Source organism: Coenobita brevimanus, chromosome 110 (assembly GCF_032717465.1).
Source record: "Coenobita brevimanus isolate Jiangsu-jjx chromosome 110, ASM3271746v2, whole genome shotgun sequence".
In the NCBI taxonomy this organism is placed as follows: Eukaryota; Metazoa; Arthropoda; class Malacostraca; order Decapoda; family Coenobitidae; genus Coenobita; species Coenobita brevimanus.
Genome location: NC_137063.1, coordinates 37,347,346 through 37,355,609, shown reverse-complemented (window position 1 = coordinate 37,355,609; position 8,264 = coordinate 37,347,346). Strand labels below are relative to the sequence as shown.

Below are 8,264 nucleotides of genomic sequence, written 5' to 3'. Positions count from 1 at the left end.
TCTCTCTCTCTCTCTCTCTCTCTCTCTCTCTCTCTCTCTCTCTCTCACACACACACACACACACACACACACACACACACACACACACACACACACACCGTATCCATAGACCAGTTCTCTCCCTCTCTTCCTACTCCTCCTCATCTGCATTCCTCTCTCTTCATTTCCATTCCCTACTAACATTCCCCTGCTCCCTTATTTGTGTCCATATCTACCTTCCAGCCTCTCCCCCTTCCCTCCCTACACATCCCCCCCTCCATCCCTTCCTTATCCCACCACCTATCTTCTCAATAAATGTATCAAATTCAAATTCAAACCACCTATCTCTCCTCTTATCCCCTCCCTCCCTCACCTCCATCTCATCCATTAGACTCACTCGTCCTATCTGCTGCTGAGCCTTCTGTCCTTCCCTCTCTGTAATCCCAGCCATGGACACCTCTTCTCTCCCCAAGCCACACTTCATCCCCCTCCCATATACTGCTCCGTAGTTGTAAGCAGGTCAGCAATAATGATAAATAATGAATATTTGAGTCATGCTGACACCCTAAGATTAATAATTACTTGAAGTTGGCCTTTGATGGGCCAAAAATTCGTTGTACAGGATGTTTAAAAGAAACATTTCCATCCGTATACATATCTGTATATACAAGTGTGTGTGTATATATATATATATATATAACAAAACACACCATCTTTCTTCTGATGCAGCCAGTTTGTCATCTGTGCATCTTTTCCCTACCTTACTGTTCATTCTATCCCTTCCACTCTCCCTCTTCACTATTCATCTCGCCATTTCTTTCCTTCAGCCTCTGCCCTCTCCACCCCTCCCCTTCCCCCCACCACCTTGCCACCACTTCCTACTCCTCCTTATATGGGAGTGGCGGCACACTTCCCTGCTCCCAGTTTAAAGGCCTCGCGCGTTTTATCGGCTACTCTCGTGCTGGCCTCTTAGGTCAGATAGGTTAGTTGCCAGTGAGCTAGATTAGGTAAGTTATGTCTGGAGTGAGCTGTGTTCAATTATACTTTACGTTGAGTGTGAGTTGTACAGTGTGGAGTAGGTTAGGTTAAGACTGATTGGTTGGTGTCGAGTGAGGTAGACTAGTTTCGTTCTGAGTCGGTTAAGCAGTGTCAAGGTGGTTTGGGTAGGCTACATTAGGTCAGGGTTGCTCCATGTGGGTTATGTAAAGGCGAGGTAGGTTAGGTTTAGTTAGATAAGTGTCAGTATTTTATGTAATATCCAGGTAGGCTACATTAGGTCTATCAAAGATTAAATCAGGCCTTTAGTGAATAAAGTTAGGTCTGCGTGAGAGTAGGCCTTGAGTGGATGAAGTTAGGATAGGTTTGCTGGGGCGAAGATGAGTTGGGTGTGGAGTATCAAGGCAGATTTAGTTATGTTAGTTGTAGGTTGCGTGATATCAAGGTACGTTTGATTATATTAGGTATTAAGTGGGAGATGTTAAGTTAGATCTGTGTTGGTTAGGGTAAGTTGGGTGTGAATATATTGCGTAATGCCAAGTATACATGAATTGGTTAGGTGGGAGTGGCTGTGGGTAGGTTAGTTCAGAGTGTATCCCAAGGTGGATCAGGTAAGGTAATTGTAGGTGAGATGGTGCTGCAGGCTAGAGACGATTGTGTCAGGGAAGAACTCTTGCATAGACTGAAACCTCGATCATTCCCACTTTCACCGCCACGTGATTTTATTCATCTTACTAGTGTAATAGTAAAGGGGATAATAGAAGCTGCAACATTAGAAGTTTTTATGTACCTCTTCAGCGTCATGGCGAAATACTCCTGCACCCGCCAGACGATCTTACTCAGCTTCAGTAAGTCCCCTGGTAGTGAAGCGTTAAAAGTATTCATTAACGATTTCAGCAGGGTGACGCCTTATTTTATTCCTGCACACGCGTGACGATTTTTATTCAGCATAGGAGAGAGCGCTCGGAAGGAAGAGGATGAGGTTTATTTGATCAAGTTATTTGCGTAGAGCTTGGTTTTAATGGACGTGTATTTCGGGTTGATACTATATTGCTGAGTTTAGTATTGTACCATAAATTTGAAGATATTTCGTAATTCACGGTTGGTTTTATTCAATGGGTCACTGGGAAACGCATTATTATGACATTGGTACATTCAAAAGATTAATACGTTACTAATATTTGCGCAGTGTACGAGTAGCCAAGTGTTATAGAATGAAATTGAAGATGTGTTCCCTTCACGTTTTGTAATATATTTTCTTCTAATATTTAAGCTGTAGGAGGATTTTGGCAATTAAGCTTTTAATGGCAGAATTTTACTCATATATTGAAATAGTGTATAATTAGTGAGGATTCAACATTTTCCATATGACTGGTAATAGGGTGCCTGTCGTACTGAAACTGTTATTTCCTTAAACACAGTATCATACGTGCCCAACTTCTACAGTACTTCTTTCATTTGAGCAGGTTACACCATTTTAGTACTGTAGTGCTGTAGTATTATTTCCCTTTTGGGGGGGTAAAGAAAATAAGCTAATTATTAAAATTATGGCCTGAATAAAGGTAAGATTTGAGGTTGTTGTCAATGCACAGAAAACTAGAACTAAAATGTTCACGTTACGAGCTAAGTACAGTAAACGAGATGTAAATTGGGATTATTGTTATTAGCAAAGTAAAGACAGAAACTCGTTATTAGCAGCAAAAACGTAAATTAAAAATTGAAGATGTAAGCACAATAACGTAAATTAGATATAGAAAATTGAGATTAAAGTAAATTTAAGTACACAAGTATACTTCAGGTAAAAAATAATGTGATAAGCAGAATGCTGTGAACTAGGCCCCCAAATTACGGTAATAAGCGAAGGAGGGTAAACTGGGGCTAAAAATTTGTGTGGTAATCGTGAGAGGAGGCGTCACGTAATGCTGAACTTAGAGCCTCGTGGAGCACAAGTGTCGGGTCATATTAGCAGTTAGGCACCACCACTACCACCACCGCACCATCTTGATCACCACTTGTATCACTACCAACCCCACCACCACCACCGGCAGCACGAAGGCATGGGAGCAGGGAGGCAAAGGGTTGTGGACAGAAGGTCGGTGGGAGAGGCAGGGACAGGCAGAGAAGCGTAGAAATGGAGAGGCAGGGAAAAGCAAGGGGACGTGGGAATAATGACGCGGGGGTGGGGTGGGTAGAGACAGGGATTGTGTGTGTGTGTGTGTGTGTGAGAGAGAGAGAGAGTCGTTTAATGCAGCGTCCTTCCTTCCTACTTCCTACTTGCTATGACGCACTAGCTGTGGGGCTTGGAGGAGCATATGGCTACAAGGGATTATAGGCAAAGAGTAGAGAGAAGGGGAGGGGTGGCTACAAACTATTGCGGAAACGAAGTTAGGGGACTAGAGGGGCTACTGATAAGAGGGGGTGGACACGAGTCTAGAGGATGGGGGAACTGGAAGCTTCTGAAATGAAATCCCGGACAAGAAAGAATGACGGGCTAGAGGCTGCAACGAATCGAGACGGGGAGTAGAGAGGGGCTGGAGGTTACTCAGGTGAGAGGCAGAGAGGCTAGGGACTTTTACGGAAGGGAGATTGAGAGAAAATACCACAAAAATAATAAAACGAGCTAGGGAAAGGCTAGAGGCTGTTGGTAATATAATATTGTAAGCTTCAGTAATCAGACAAGCCATAGGGATGGGTGGGGAGGGGTGTGGAAAAAGGGAAAGGTGGGTGGAAGGGGCCATGGGGCTAGAGGAGCTGATGTGAACTGTTAGTACTGAGAGAGACGAGAGGCTACAGAAATGAAGCAGAAGCCTGACGGGGAAGGGAGTGGCTATGGAGAAGGGCAAAAAAAAAAAAAAAAAAGGATGGGGGTGGGGGGTAGGAGGGGGTAGGGGACGGGAAGAACAAGGGCTATGGAAATGAGGGATCGGGCTAGTGGGTAGGAGACTTCTGCAGTGAGACAGGACGAATGGAGGATGGGCATGGCTGTGGATGGGAGAGAGAAGGGGAGATGGAAAAGATTAGAGATTATGGAAACGTGAGACAAGAGTTGAGAACGTGGTAGGAGGTGAGGGGTATTAGGGTAATTAGAAACAATGGCTAGGGACTCTGCAACAAATTATTGGGCTAAATTTTAACTCAACCAATCCGAGGGGTTCTTCCCAAGTCCGCTAAAATCGTCCGATGTTTCCCAGTCGTAGTGAAGGAATTACTTGAGACATTTTCTAACCCCATTCAGTCCAAGAGGTTCTTCCCACGCTAAATAAAATCGTCTGACGCTAGCAATATTTTGGTAAAACGTAATGAAGATCCGGATGAAGCGCAAGAAAATATGTTTAGAAGCATCAGGTTTAATTCTGGAATGTGCTGGAATAGAAAACTAAATATTATTAGAGCAGATGGGATAAGTAGTTCTGGGGCTAGGGGTTGAGGGCTACTTTGGGATCCAGGGACTTGGAAGGAAGGAGCCAATTTTGGGAGATGGCATGTGGTAATGGCTTATATATTGTTATTGGCGCGCATGGTGGCGGTGGTGTGGTGCTAGTGGTGGTGGCACTGTTTTATGGTGATGATGGTGGTAGTGGTTGTGCTCATGTTGAATGCTGTGATAATGTCGTTTATGATAGGAGTTGTAGTGGTTGTAGCAGCAGCAGTAGTGTAGTAGTAGTACTAGGAGTATTGTGGTGATGGGGGTTGTGGTAATGTTAGTGTCGTAGTAATGTCAGCTGTGTTAATGGTGGTGGCACTTGTGCAAATTTAGGTTAGGGATGTGGTGGTGATTTTGGTATGGTAGTGGTAATGTTGGTTGGTGGAAGTTGTGGTAATGATGGTAGTTATGATAAAGTTGGTGATTGTGTCAGTGTTGGTCGTTGTGTGTAATGGTGGGTGTGGTAATAATCGTAACAGCAGCAGATGGTGGCTGGTGCTCGTTGAATTAGTAATTATGATAGTGGTGGTCATGGTGATGCTGAAATGTCTTTGATTATAACACTTTAACGCCGACACTTCAATATTTATCGTGAATGCGGCTTCAAAATGATTCACCTCTTGAGAGCTCTCGAACTCCAAGATTGATTATGGTGGATTTGGATCAAAAGTAGTTTTAGCTCTTCTATTTCATACGAACACCTTGATAGAAGGATTAGATTATGATCATTATTATCAACATCATCATCAATCCTGTTAGTTTGTTAGTTAGCAGGATTACTCAAAAACTAAGATTTGGACCAAATTTGGTGGGTAGATACCAGATAGCTCACGTCCCAGGGAACAATCAGTCAACTTTTGGGACCTATCCGGATCGTATTACAGATTCTGGATCCGGAAAACACTTTTTGCGAAAACCTAATCAATGATGAGAAAACCTAACCCATTATGAAGAGTGGTTTGTAAATTACGTTGCCCTTGTCGGAGATATGCGGTCCACTGAGTACCCCTCTAGTTGTCGTTGTGTAATGTTTGATAAAAGATATTTGATGTGATGTTGGCAATGTGAATGTTGGTGTGGTTGGTGTGAGAGAGCGCGTGGGAGAAGTGCAATTACCCCTGACACCTGCAGCACACCTGTATCCATCATAACCTTCCCACCTTCCGCTCTTGCCTTACTTGGAGCAGTCCACCACCACGCCCGTGCCTTCATACCAACCTATATAACGCCCACTCCGGCAATTGCACATACACCACGCCCTCACCTCCACACTTAGAGTAAGCCTTCACTTGCTGTTTTACTTAAATCACCCGCATCTGTTGACCAGCACATACCACACCCACACCTGCCCCCCGCCAACACTTGCACCACTCGCATACCCACATATCACCCCCACACCTGCAGGCGACCTTATACCACGTCCACACCATTACATACCCACATTCGGGGTATACCGCACCCACACCAGCAGCATTACTTACATCTCACCCACACCTCCAGTTTTACCGATACCCCTTTCAGACCTCCACCGACCGACACTTAGGCCAGGCAACACCCCAGGCTACACCCATGCTTCGTCACGCCTACACCTGCAATTTTACCTAGACCACGCCCACACCTGCTGCTTTGCATATATGACACCCACACCGGCAGACGTAAACACGTGTTGAATTACACAGAAAGCCCACATTGCGCGCGCGCGCGCACACACACACACACACACACACACACACACACACACACACACACACACACACACACACACACACACACACACACACACACACACACACACACACACACGTATTAGCCAACATCCACGCATCCCTACTCATTTCCTCACCCGGCCTTACATCGTCCGTTATTTGTGTGTGTGTGTGTGTGTGTGTGTGTGTGTGTGTGTGTGTGTCTCTCTCTCTCTCTCTCTCTCTCTCTCTCTCTCTCTCTCTCTCAATTATTTTTATTATTATCATCATCATCATCATCATCATCATCATCATTTGTTATTATGTGGCATAAAATTTGCAGGTTTATCCCTTTCAAGCTAAGGGTGCTCCTGAGGTGAGGAACCAGAATATCAATTGGCCACAGAAATGAAACAGAAAACGACGTGTTGCGGCGAGAAGTGTTAGTAGAGATTGTTTTTAAATCCCCAGTCCGAGGGGTGTGTCCTAAGCTGAATAAAACGTGGTGACATTTAAACAGAAAGTCGTCAGACCTAATGGTGTTAAAAATGTGTTAAAAAGTGGATTTAAATAATGAGGAACTTATCTCTGGCTCCCTCCACATAAGCTAAAACAGGTTGTGGCCATTAGGAGGGGCGGGTCTAAAGAAAATGATCCATTTGGCAGTGTCCTTTAGTGGAGCCAGGTAGGAAGTAAAGGAGCCTGGCATTTAGTTTACGAAGGAGTAAACACGGAGGCACCGATGGAACAGCTGTTAGAATATAAAAGGTGATCCTGATTAGCAGTAGACCCAGTTGGTGCCGTTGTAAAGGCTAAATACCCCAGCCAACATCCCGCCGCGTTATAGAAAATAGAATCATGGATTATTTCATTTTTGTTAGCGCCCAAGGATTTTGTTCTATTGGTCTTCGTCTGAGGGATGATGTCTGTTGTGATGTGGAAACTTAAAGGTAATTTTAGTTTCACACGGCATTAATAATTATCAAGTTCCTGTCAGCAGTAAGGTCCTTCAGCACAGGAACGTTATACCGGTATATATTCTTGCTGTATCTACACGACTTTATTTAGCTAAGAGGCGACTTTCTGCACTAGATCGGGTAGACATCAGTTAACAACAATTGGATCCTCGTGCTGAAGGGGTTGAGTTGAGTTACCTGTAATCTGTGCCCAGGATTATGATTTGTGGTCGTAGGGATCCGAAGGAATATTATAATTTTGTTTTACCTGTCTTCTTGTGTAACTTGAGATTAGATGCTATTGACTTTTGCTATGTCAGCCATACACCATTTTCTCTTTTCTCTCTCTTCTCTCTTTCTCGTGTGTGTGTGTGTAAAAACAAACAGTCTAGTTTAGACACCACAATTGCAAGGTGATGGTAATATTTCCTTGGTCGACCACCATAAGACCGACTTCTTGAGTAGCGTGGGATATCTTTTTCTATATATCTCTCTCTAATGCTCAGAGTGTAAAACAAAGTGAGATATGTACGGGCAGAGATAACTGACTTCACAGAGCCCGTAGCATAGCGATGACCACTTCCTGGGCTGTGTGGTGTGGGCGTTGACTCCACCAGGTAAGCAGGGACGTCCACCACCAACGTGGACTAGAAACCCTACGGTGAACGGGAACTGGATGCCTTCCGCCATTGTGCTACCCCCTCACACGTTGATTTATTGTTCACACTTGAATCTTTTGGTACATGGCTTATTTAAAGAGACATATTTGGGGATTTGTCGAGGGATTAGGAAATATTGTAGAAAGCAGTAAGGGACAATATCTTATTCCTCACTGGTATGGTGATTGAGTTAAATTTCTCGTGTTTTCTTCCTTAAGACCAAATACATTCACGAGTTATCGTATCAGTAAGTGATTACAGTGGTTCAGCCAGTGACAGACGCATCACAGCGACAGAAACTACACCCTGTCAGCTGTACGTTATTGAGCTATAAGAGTAGACCGATGTGGACCCTAATGTATCCAGGATTCCTTCTTTCTTCTGATCTGCCTGTGCTTTCTTGTCATTAGTTCTAAGCACAGCCGTGGCGAATATTTAGCCTCCTGTTTGGTAGGGATCTTCCTAGGCTTAATGAAATCGTCTGACTTTAGCAAGATTGGAAAACCATGGTGACATCCTACTGGACAGGGTATTTGTTTTCATTTGGTAGCTAGCATATATTCGT

The 8,264-nt window shown here is 44.1% G+C and overlaps 1 protein-coding gene across 1 annotated transcript in view; it reads right to left on the bottom strand.

The window, feature by feature from the left end:
* Positions 1–1,806: 1,806 nt before the first annotated feature.
* LOC145417342 (coiled-coil domain-containing protein 130 homolog) overlaps positions 1,807–8,264 on the bottom strand; it is a 249,459-nt gene continuing 243,001 nt past the window's right edge. Inside the window, exon 8 of the transcript XR_013900493.1 lies at positions 1,807–1,818. The gene's annotated coding sequence lies outside the window, so the exon portion shown is untranslated. The remainder of the gene's footprint in view (positions 1,819–8,264) is intronic.